Raw genomic sequence first — 12726 nt, forward strand, 5'->3', positions numbered from 1 at the left:
ATGGGGACTCTTTTCCAAATTGACATTCTCTCTCCCTGCACCCCTTTCTGACACCTCTTTTATTTTGAATCATTTCACACTACTCTAGGTATTTTCATTTTCTAATTGAAGAGCATTTAGAAGTTGACATGGGTCATAATTCAGTCCATCACATAGCTACATTCACTGGTTTCATTCTTACAGTTTCCCAAGTGCCTACTCACTTTGGAGGGATTTGCAGTTGCACAAACACTGTGGTCAGATTTTCTTGCCAGATTCAAGAAAAGGAGTGTCTCCTTCCATATACTGAAACAGTTTTTAGTGACCTATATAATATTCAAGGAGAACTTTTACTGAGGATTTGACACAGAAGCCTAAAATAAAACTTTTTATTGGCCTAGAATCCATACCTGGAATAGCATTGTGACATATTCAATGTCATACATTCTTACTTATAGTTGGATGCTTACATAATCATAATAAGAAAGTAATCCTTCTCTTCCTTTCCACACATTCTTGTTTTTTTTTTTCACACTTAATCTCTGCTTATATTACACTCTTCCACAAACTGCAAGACCCTCATACCTATTTAAAGATTAAGATTGTTGATAACATGGCCTTATATCTGATATCTTTGGAATATAATACTCTGTGAATTTTAAAAACTTTTTGGCAGAAGGATATGATTAATTTTACTAATCTAGGTCATAATCATAAATAATTATTAGAGATGTTAGTTTTCAACATTTCAGATAAGAAGAAAAAACAATGATTTTATCAAACTACAATTAATTCAAATATGACTTTAACTTTTGAGAATTCTATATTTAACACATGACTATAAATGTAAAATATCATGTAACTAAGTCAATTTTTGCACAGTGGCCATATCTCCACACTAGTGTATCCAAAGCACCCTCATGTTAGCTTTATCTTTTCCTTTTTCCTTTACCTAACCAGAATTCACCAAGCACAAATGTAAGCCATTTAACCTCCTGAGAAAAATGTGCTATGCATCAAACTTTAAAAGCAAACAAAACAAAAACATGCTGAGTTATTAAGTTGTATTTTTCTTCAGAAGAGAAAATATATGCATTACTGAAAATTATCTTCAGGAATATGCTAAAATCCACGTTGTAGGTATAATGTTTTTTTTAATTCTGCTCTTTTCTAGCACAGTTACACCAATAACTTTCCCCAATCATGACACCATCTGCAGTATATTAAAGGTAAGCATCTATTTTCAATTAGCTCTGTTCCCCACACTACCTTTACTGAACCCAAAATACATTTCAATCCTGCACCTACTTCACCAGATGCTGTCTGTCATTTATGGAGTAAGTCACCTCTTTATGTTGAAAGAACCATGGCAATGTTAAGAACCTTGGAAATTAGATGTCATATTACAGTCAGGCAAGTCTTCAGTTCCAGAGATAATCAAATGTAGGTCTACACAAAAGGACAATGCATAAGGCCCCTAAAGTCATAAACATAGAAAGAGATCTTTACTATGTAAAGATTGTAGGGCAGAGCTATTTGTTTCTGTTAACAATTAATATTACTTGTTGGATAGGAGATGCCAAGTGCCTACAGGTGTTATTTCTTAGAATAAAAAATTCAAAAGTTTGAAGAATAATACTGAGGCTAGAGACAGTGATATTAGCATTACCTCTTATCTCCCAAAAGATCTATTTACCTTACCCTGATCATAATTACTATACCCTGTTCTCTTCCACTGGAGGGTCAGGGATATATCACTCAGATATTCATTTACAATTCATCATTACTATCTGGAAAATGGAATCATAGACACCAGGACTCATCATACAAATGATATTACTGTTTAATTGATTGGGTAGGGCATCTCTTCAAGATGAAGAAGACTGGCCTTGTTTCCAGCCTAGTCCCTGAAACCAACATCCAGAGAATCAGACCTTGGAATAAGATTTGAGAGCTGCATCTACAGGTGCTATAACCCACTAACCTGTCTGTAGCAATAATTACTAAAGACCAAAAAATAAATTTCTTTTCATCAAAATGCTCCATGCTGTCAAATAGTTCAATATCAGAAATAACTGTGGTTTTATTTGGAGAAATGACTTTAAAAAAGATGTGTTTGTTTTGCTGCTGTACCATGTAACCCTTCTTTCCAAATTTCAGTGGAATCCTCCTACATGTATTGTTTCCCTTTGTTAGAAAATGAGTGCCAAGAGAAAAGCACTTATATAACTTTTCTATTTTTTATCTTCAATGCTTAGCACAGTGTTCTGCACATACTGGCTTAAGAAATGGTTTTCATTCAGGCAAGCATTTATTTATTTATTCCTTTATCATACCCCTAAAAATCTGAATAATGGAGAAACATTATCCTACTTGCTTTATCATCTTTTCCACAACAGAGATCAGATTGCTTTTTATAATAAATAATAACTGCTATAGGAAAAATGCAAACATTGTAGTTTAGTGAATCAGTTAAGCAAATGTTCCTATACAATTTATTGTGTGCTTCATACTCTGAAAACAAGATTACCAGTCCTCAACTTAGCACTTAATACCTGTTAATGTAAATCAGAGATGTTAATTCTCGATCTCTGTTCATTCTGTTCATTTTTTTTTTTTTTGGTAGAATTTTGTCTTGTTACATTTTCCTTGCTCTGTCCTTCCTTTCTCAGATGATTTAGTTTTAGAATCTACATTTGTTTCCCCAAAATCTAATACCCCAAATTTTTAAATCTAATCTATCTTTATGATTAGAGTCTTCCTTAGCATTTAGTGAGTATCACATCTTCAGTCTTTACATCCATTACCTCTGATTGGGAGATCATCTTCTTCTCAGGCTTCAGCACACTGAAGATTGCTTTGCCTTGATTTTTTTCTAAAGCAATTGATTGTCTCCTATTTTAGGAAGCTCTTCAGTATGATGATGGGTTTCCAAAATTCCTTCCTCATAGGGAGATATGTTGTTCCAAGATTTTATGGCCTTATCTACATGTGTTGTTATTTATTCCAAAGTTGTATTAACAAAAAGAAACCAAATTTGCTTAGAGATGGGAAACACAGAAGAAAAGTAGATTAAATCTCTTTCAAGAATTTTTCAAAGGTTTACTCAATTTCATTTGGCCAAGAAAAATGATGAGAGCCATTGCTTTGACCCCATAGTAGAAGCCCCCAAATCTCTAAAGAATCAGCCACATTGTTTAGATGCCAATTTAAATCTCTTCCTTTTTGGGATTTTTTTGTCCCCAAAGCAATTTAAAGTTCTGACTTGGATATATACAGAGAGAGAAAACTTCCTGATACTTCAGGAATAATGCCCCCAAGGCCCAATTACTGGGAACTTGTTACATTACACTATTTTAAGCAAAGACATATTTGAATGTTCATTCTAGACAATAATATAGTTTATATGAGTTTAATTAAATGAAAGAAATTATTAAACTGACAGAAGTTTCATAATCTAATGGAAAGATATCTAGGATGATAAAAGATGAAATTCCACCATTGACAGATTTTATCTTTGTGACAATGAACAATTTATTTTTCCTCTTGTTGCTCTAGAAAATTCTTTAAGAATGTGCATTGGTAGAGATAGTTTCTTTACCATGGCATCACAGAGATTAATGAAATCAACAGGGCTACTTCCTGTCTCTAAGAAAAATACTTTGTTACCTGATAGTGTAGCCATTAGGTGGCAAGGAATAATGAGAAAAAAAAGAACAAAATGAAGTATTTGCTCTCTAAACATATATAATTTGCTTGGAAAGATCTCACACTACACAAACCCATTCCCAGACATAACTCATGTTTTGTACTTAGATTGTTTTAATATTGATTTCTGTAGAATCTGTCTTGTTATTGTGAAAAAATTTTGGAGACGTGCTCTGAAGACGTAGTCAACAGACAACAAATACCTGGCTTCCTTATTCTATTCCAATGGTTGACTTTTCTCCTTATTTTAAGCTACAGATATATTTCATCTCTTAAAATGACAAAAGGATCAATATTTGCAGGTTTGCTCCTCCTATTACTTATTCTCATGTCATTATCTATGTGTTTCTAATCTTCCTTTGGAGGAAGTAAATGCTTCAGTTGAAAATTTTTTTCTACAAGCTTGGTAAAAGCAAGAATGAATAAATGGCTTCAAATTCTTATTCCTTTAATTCCTTTTGAACTATAGAGCAAGTTAAGCTGAATTTGATAGACAAAGTATGAAACTCAACAATAAGAAGGCCAGGAAAAATTGATGCTTGTCTTTGGTATATCAATTACTCCAAGCAGAGGTAATACTAATTCTACTAGTTCATATTAGTTTATATTTTATATTTTCAAAACACCCTGCATAGTTATTTGATCTTCAAAAGATCCTGTTACATGGGAGATACTATTGTACTCACTTTACAAACAACAGCATTGAAATCTTCAGATATTAAGTTGGTCAGTCAGTCAATAAGCATTTAGTAAGCTCTTCTTTTGTGACATATGGTGCTGTGCTGGGCATACAAAGAAATTTTGTCAAGAAACACTTGTCAAGAATCATGTATTCTTATGTGGGCAAAGTATCCAAATAACTATTTCCATGTAAGATACCTACAGAGTATATCAGGATAATCAGAAAGGAGGAGGCATTAGCAGCTGGTTCAGGGAAAGGGACTTAAAAAGGCTATGCTGTGAATAGGATTTGTGCTAAGACTTGAAGGACATCAGGGAAAATCAGACAGAGAGAACTGAGCCTTCTAAGAAGTGAGGTTGGGCAGTAGAAAGACCCAGAGATGGGTAGTGGAATGTGAAGGAACTGCAAGTAGGCCTGGATAACTAGTTCATAGGATATGAGAAGGAGCAAGATGTATGAAAGAAGGCTAATTTGTCCAAGTCTTCAGCTCAAAAGTGATGTACCTGAGACTCAAGTACAGTTTTTTATATTTAATAATTGACCTTACACATAAATAAACCAAATGTATTTTTAAAACAATGGCTTAGATATTTAGTACATGTAAATTCACTGAAAAATCCTTCTATTGTATTTTTTAGCATAATTTGACTGAATTCCACTGGCATCTTAAACAGAATTCCTTCTCTTCAATATGACTTTAGAGGGTTTATAAACCTGGAATGGAGGGTGAATATTTCCATGTGTCTTGTGAGTGTTATAGAAATCTTATCCAGGAATAATGAGAGAAAAAAAGAACAAAATGAAGTCTTTGGGGTTCCATTCAAGAGCAATACAAGAGAATATGGGGAGATAAAACTGCTCACCAAAGAGAAAGGAAACACAGTGTACTTTGTATCATGAAAGAAAGATTTGTTTTTGGTAATTAGACCCTCATAATCAAAGCAGTGGAGGAGAGGAACATTAAGAATTCATTTTTAAAAGAGAAGAAAGAATAGTTCAAAAAAGCAACCAATATATCAGTTGAGTCTGACACTTTTTTTCATTTGTTTTCAATACTCCACAACTATAACCCTGCCCTCTGCCTAAAAGGACAGAGTTGTATAATTTCAGTTTATTTTTTCAGGTCCAAAATTATTTCTGATAATTCATACACTATTAATTTTTGTTGTCTAATAATGCCCATATCCTCACCAAAATAAACTTAAGATTTAAGATGTGCTCTTTCCCATCATTCATTTTATTCATATAACTTCTAGATTTTTCATTGAACACTTTCCATTATAAACTCAAAGAGAAAGAGGTCTCTATACTTTCTTTTCTGTCTTGGAAATTATACGCCATTTAATGAAAAATAAGAAGGCATGTGTTCTCAATAGTCTTTAAAATTAAAAATCTTTGCACACTTATCTTTGCTAATAGGTTAATATAATCAAGATACTCATAAATATTCAATAAAAAGCAAAAAAATATATAAATTAACCCATATGAAATACTAATTGTAAAAGAAACTAGTCATTCTTCTAGAGGATACATAATCCTTTTTCAATCCCTAAAATAGGGACCAACTTTTTTGCTAGTGTCCCCAAATGACTGTATCATTTGTCTTCCTGTGGTAAGCTTCTCTTGGCCTGCTTATTAGCAAAAAAAGTATTCTATGATTTTTAAAATTAGTTTTTAGGGGTTTTTCTTTATTTGTTTTATTATTACATACTGACTGATTCTTCAACTTTTCTCTCTTCAAATTTTGATAGATCCTCTATTTTATCTTACTTTATTCAATTTTAGTTTAGGGATAAACTTTATTTACCTGCTCTGGTTAGCAATTCATTGTTGTTTCCTTTAAATGTGAGGGTATATACCACTGACAAAACCAATATGAAGACATTTTCTATAATTGGTAAAGTCTTTTTTTTCAGTTTTGCCTATAATACTGACATTTAGTGCAGGTAGATAATATCATAGTGCATAGAGCTCTGGGCCTGGAGTTAAAAAGAATCATCTTTCTGTATAAGGCAAATGTGGTCTTATACACCTGCTCTAGGACCTCAGACCAATCACTTATTAGCTGTGTGACTCTGTTAGCCCCAGTTTAGTCATCTAAATGAGCTTGATGAGGAAATGGCAAACTACTTTTTTATATTTGCCAAGAAAAAAAACAAATGGAGTTATGAGAAGTTAATCACAATTGAAACCAACTGAATAATTAGCATATAACAAATGTATTTATAGGCTTATTCCATTCCCCATGCATTTGTAGTTTGCTCAGCACTTTCTGCACTGAAACATATTTAGCAGGTAGGATATTGGTATTTCTGAATTGTTTTATTTTATCTTTTTATGGTAGCAAAACATGAAAAAAAAAACTTCTTTCTCTTCTGTCTTTCATGTCAAATCTACAAATACAGGACTTAAGAGAACCATAAAAAGGTAAATAGGGGAAAATATGTATTTAACGGTTAAACTGTTTACATACATACAATATCTGCAACTCTTCAGAACTGTCTGTCACTAGGACAGACAGAGGGAGACATCAGATGGACTGAGGGTGTGATTGTGAATGGATTCTGATGTGATGATATCAAAGAAAAAGACATTAACTGGTGAGAAGAGGTCTGTACTGAAAAAGAATAAAGGGGAGGTATAATGGGAGAAAGTTCACATGAAGAGGTGCAAAGGACCTATTACAATGATTGGAAAAAAAAGGAGGGGGATGAGCATTGTCTGAAGCTTGACCTCTTCAGCATTAACTTTAAGAGGGAATAATTTAATCATTCAGTTGTGTATAGAAATTTATCTAACCCTATAAAGAAGTAGGAGGAGAAAGAGGAAAAGAAAAGAAAGGGACAAGATAGAAGGGAGGGAAGGAACACTAGGGAAAAAGATAAGAAAAGAAGGAAAGGAAAAATTAAGAAATAAGCTAGTGAGTGGAGTGGATTAAGAAAAAATATTATTAAAAGAAGGGAAAAGGGGTGATAAGAGATAAGCTAGTGGGTGGGGTGGGTAAAAAAAAACACAGGACTAAGGGCAGAGTGAAAAGAGAGAACAAAAGTATATACAGGGGAGGAAATAGAATGGAGGAAAATACAGAGTTGATAGTAATCATAACTGTGAATGTGAATGGAATGAACTTTCCCATAAAACGGAACAAATATGTTGTTGACAAGAAACGTTGTTGACATAGAGTAAAGGTAAAAGGCTGGAACAGAATTTCTTATATTTCAGCTAAAGTCAAATAAGCAGGGGTAGTCATTCTGATTTCAGATAAAGCAAAAGTAAAAAATAGATTAAAAGAGATTAGGAAGGCAAGTCCATTTTGATAAATGGCATGGTAAATAATAAAGTAGTAAGGATACTAAATGTGTATGCACTATATGGTAGAGAAGGCAAATTTGTAGAGAAGACTTTTAAGCCAATTACAGGAAGAAATAGAACAACTATTCTAGGGAACTATTCTACCCTCTCAGAATCAGACAAATCTAAAACTAACATCAAGCATTATTTGTAGTGGAGAGGAGCTAGACACATTCCCACTAAGATCAGGGATGAAACAACATTGCTCATTATCATAACTATTATTCAACATTGTACAAGAAATTTTTGCTTTAGCAATATGAAAAGAAAATTAAATTAAAGGAATTAAAATGAGCAATGAGGAAATAAAACCATCACTCTTTGCATATGATATGATGATATACTTAGAGAATACTAGAAAATTATTCAAAAAATTACAGTTTTCACAGTGTTGCAGGATATAAAATAAATACACACAATCATCATCATTTCTATATATTACTGACAAAGACAATCAGCAAGAGATAGAAACAGAAATTTCATTTAAAATTATTCTAGATAAAATAAAATAATTGGGGGTATACCTTCCAAGACAAACCCAAGAACTATATGAACACAATTATAAAACACTTCTCACACAAATAAAATCAGATCTAAACAATTGGGAAAATATCAATTGCTCATGAATAGACTGAGGTAATATAATAAATATGACAATTTTGCCTAAATTAATCTACTTTTTCAGTGCCATACCAATCAAATTGCCAAAAATTATTTTATAGAACTTTTTATTTTATTTTATATAACTATTTTATAGAATTAGAAAAATAATAACAAAATGTCAAGAATATCAAATGAATTAATGAAAAAAAAGATGGTGATTTAGCAGTACCAAACCTAAAACTATATTATAAAGCAATAGTAATCAAAATCATTTGGCAGTGGCTAAGAAATAGAATGGTAGATCAGCAGAGTAGATTAGATATATATGGCACAATAATCAAGGCTTATGCCCAGTATTAGATAAGCCCCCAAACTTCAAGTTCTGGAATAAGAATTCATTATTTGATAAAAATTGCTGGGAAAACTGGAAAATAACATGACAGAAACTCAGCATATACTTACATCTCAAATCTCATACCAAAATAATGTCAAAATAGATATGTGATTTGGACATAAAGGATGATACCATAAACAAATTAGGAGAGCATTTGTCTGTAAATACATGACAGCCTGCATTGTTTCTAACAATTTTAGGACAGTTACATCATATTTACTAGCATGCTAACCCCAATCACTGACATTTTATGTTCAAAAAGTTATCAAACTGTGCATACCCTTAGTCCAGCAGTGTTTCTACTCGGCTTATATCCCAAAGACATCTTAAAGGAGGGAAAGGGACCCACATGTGCAAAAATATTTGTGGCATCCCTCTTTGTAGTGACAAAAAACTGGAAACTGAATGGATTCCCATCAATTGGAGAATGGCTGAATGAGTTATAGTATATGAATATTATGGAATATTATTGTTCTGAAAGAAATGACCAGCAGGATGATTTCAGAGAGGCCTGGAGAGACTTACATGAACTGATGCTAAATGAAATGAGCAGATGCAGGATATCTTTATACATGGCAACAACAAGATTATATGCTGATCAATTCTGATGGACGTGGCTCTCTTTAGCAATGAGATGATTCAAATCAGTTCCAACGGTTCAATAATGAAGACAGCCATCTACACTTGGAGAGAGAGGACTGTGGGACCTGAATGTTGTTCACAACATAGCATTTTCACTCTTTTTGATGTTTGCTTGCATTTTATTTTGCTTCCCTTTCTTTCTTTCTTTCTTTCTTTCTTTTTTTTTTTACTTGTTTGATTTTATTTTTCTTGTGCAGCACAATAATTGTATAAATATGTATGTATATATTGGATTTAATGTATATTTCTAACATGTTTAACATGTATTGGACTACTTGCCATTTAGGGGAGGGCATGGCAGAAGGGGAAGAAAATTGGAACCAAGGTTTTGCAAGGACTAATGCTGAAGAATTGTTTATGCATATGTTTTGAAATATAAAAAGCTTTAATTAAAAAAATGAATAGAAGCCTGTAGAGTACAGGCTGGCTCCCTGGAGGGCTTCAGGGTCAGCTGGAGTTAGGATAAATCAAAGTCCTTGGTCTTTAGGGGAAGAAGTGAAGGAAGTAGGCAAACTGCCACAAAGCTTGCCAAAGATCTCTCCTAGATTCTGGGGTCCTAAATCACCAGCCTCTCTGCTCTTCATCCTCCTGCCAAGTGCCTCTCTGGACCCTCTCTCTCTTGCCTATGATTATCTTAATACTAAACATTCTGCAAGCACCAAAGTTAAGAAGAGCCATTTATCCAAACATATGCTAATAGAGTCATTGTTTCACATAAAATAGGTAATTAACCTTAAGTGCTTGGTTGTCTGATTCAAGCATACCTTTTTGAAGTTTCAGCCCTCTACAGAAGCCCTCTCCCCAGTTTTTAGGGTTCTAAGAAGGCTTAAATAACTTTGATGAGTTCTTGCTCTTTTAAATAGGATAAAATATATTTCCAAATACAGGTTTGTCCTAGTAATTTGTTAGCAAAGGATGGAAATGTTTTTAAAGTAAAAGATCAAAAAGCATATCCCTTCTCACTTTGGAATCAGTGAAGGACAATTTTCTAAGAAAGTCTTATTTATGTCAAAAGAGGAAAGATACAAAGACTCCTTTCTATTTGCCTCCACATTGAAGAACCTCTTTTAGATATCAGCCAGTGTTACTTCCTTTTACTTCATAGTTTCCATTCTCTACATTCTGATATTTTGGTTTGTTGTTCTTGTGATTCATGTATCATAATTATAGTATACGATTCAGTATAGCCTCTGTCTTTTCTTCTGATTTCTAAAAGAGTAAGATGATCAAATTCAGGATCTTTCATCCAAATCCACAGCACAACCCACTCTAATAAGAGTAAAGACATATAAATGAGGGTTGATGAAGAAACCCATTATATTAATGTGTAAATATATGTTTGAATCATAGTTCTGTAAATCAGTATATTTTCTTTCTCTCAAAACTTTATATTATTCAAAAATTAAATAAATATCAATGTTATTGATAAAAATGCTAAGGAATATATGAAAATGAAATAATTTGGGGATGATTTGAAACTGACTTTTTAAAACAATAGATATTCTTTTTAAAAAATCATTAATATTTTTCCCCACTTACATTTAAAAATAATTTTTTACATTTGTTTTTGAAACTTCTGAGTTTCAGATTCTCTCCCTTATCCCTACCCCCAGTCCCCATTAAGAAAACAAATGTGAACTTGTGCAAAACATTTTCATAAAAGTAATGTTGTGAATGAAAACATAGATCTCCAACTAAAAAATACCCTCAATAAAAGAGATAGATACAGAGAGAAAACGAGAGAGACAGTGACAGAGAGAGAGAGAGAGAATGCTTTAGTCTATATTCAAACACAATCAGTTTCTTCTCTGGGTATGGATAGATTTTTCATTATAAGTCCCTCAGAGTAATCATGGATCACTATCCTGCTGAGAATATCAAACTCATTTACAATTAGTCATTCTAAAACATCACTCTTCCTTTGTGTACTGTGTATTTCACTTTGCTTGAGTTCATAGAGGACTTTCTAGGTGTCATTTTTTTTGAGAGAATCCTGTTCATCTTTTTCCATAGAACAATAATATTCCATGACAATTGCACATCACAATTTATTCAGCCATTACTCACTTGATGGGCATCCCCTCACTCTCCATTTCTTTGCTCTGAGAAGAGAGTTGCTTCAAATATTTCTGCACATATAGGTCATTTTCCTTTTTAAAAAAATCTCTTTTAGTATACTTGTCTAGTTGTGATAGTATTATGTCAAAGGATATGCATGAATTTATAGTCCTTTGGGCATAGATCATAACTCTTAATCATTTATAAATTGGGGCATAACTCTTATTTTTTATAACATATTCAATTCCCTCTTAAGTTTGGAAAATGAGGTCTTATCAAAGAAACTTGCTTCAAAATACTTTTTTTTTTAATAATTATTATTGCTAACTGTATTTCTCCCCCTCCCATTTATTCTATTCTCTCTCTCCCTCCATTATCAAAGTGTTTTGCTACCGACTACTCCCTTCCCCAATCTGCCCTTTCTTTTATTACTATCTAGAAACCTGACCAAAAGCACTCTTTTATTCCCTGGGATTGTTAAGAGAGTGTCCACGCCACTATAGCTATAAGATTTCCTGTGCTAAAGCAACTGAGTACTGCTTTGCTAGTTCTGGTGGTTCTAGCCATGGTTGGGGCTGGAGCTAGAGCTGTATCAGTATAGGCTGTGCTGGGACTGCATGCTGGACTCCCATCCTGTTGCCACAGAACTTTTCTGCTTCAAATTTTTGTTTGTTATCTCTGGGCTGAGAGGTCTGGAAGTCAACTCTGCCTCTGATGCAGAGGTCCCTAGATCTGTTCTTGCTTTACTGGCAGGGGCGTGGGCTTGAACTGGGACTGGTACCAGAACTGCTGTGATGCAGCCTGCTTTACAATTGCATGCTGGGCTCCCATCCTGGTTCTAAAGACTTTTTTCTGCTGACCTTCTAAGTTGCTTTTGCCTGGAAAATGTTCTACTTCATCTCTTTAAGACACTTTGACACTCTGAAATTTATTTAGTCATTAAAATATTTTGGCGTGGTTTGAGAGAAAGGTTGGGTAAGCTCCTGCCTTTACTCCATCATCATAGTTCTACCATGAGACTTACTTTAAAGAATTTATTTGAGCTCTCCCTTTAAGTCTGTATGAATTCAATATTCATTACTCTTTGGGTCTAGTCATTGTATCAGCAGCAAAGTCAATCCAAAAATACTACTATACATCTATCATCAATCCATTTTCGCCAAAAGAAAATTATTGGTCAGTCTCATTCATGATCAGAAAGCTAATCTACTCTAGGAACTAGATTCATGACTCAATCAATAACAATGTGCATGCACACTCTATGTAAAGATTTGGGGAAAATGCATATGTGAAGAGGATGAGACTTTTA

Source organism: Sarcophilus harrisii, chromosome 1, assembly GCF_902635505.1.
Source record: "Sarcophilus harrisii chromosome 1, mSarHar1.11, whole genome shotgun sequence".
Classification (NCBI taxonomy): Eukaryota; Metazoa; Chordata; class Mammalia; order Dasyuromorphia; family Dasyuridae; genus Sarcophilus; species Sarcophilus harrisii.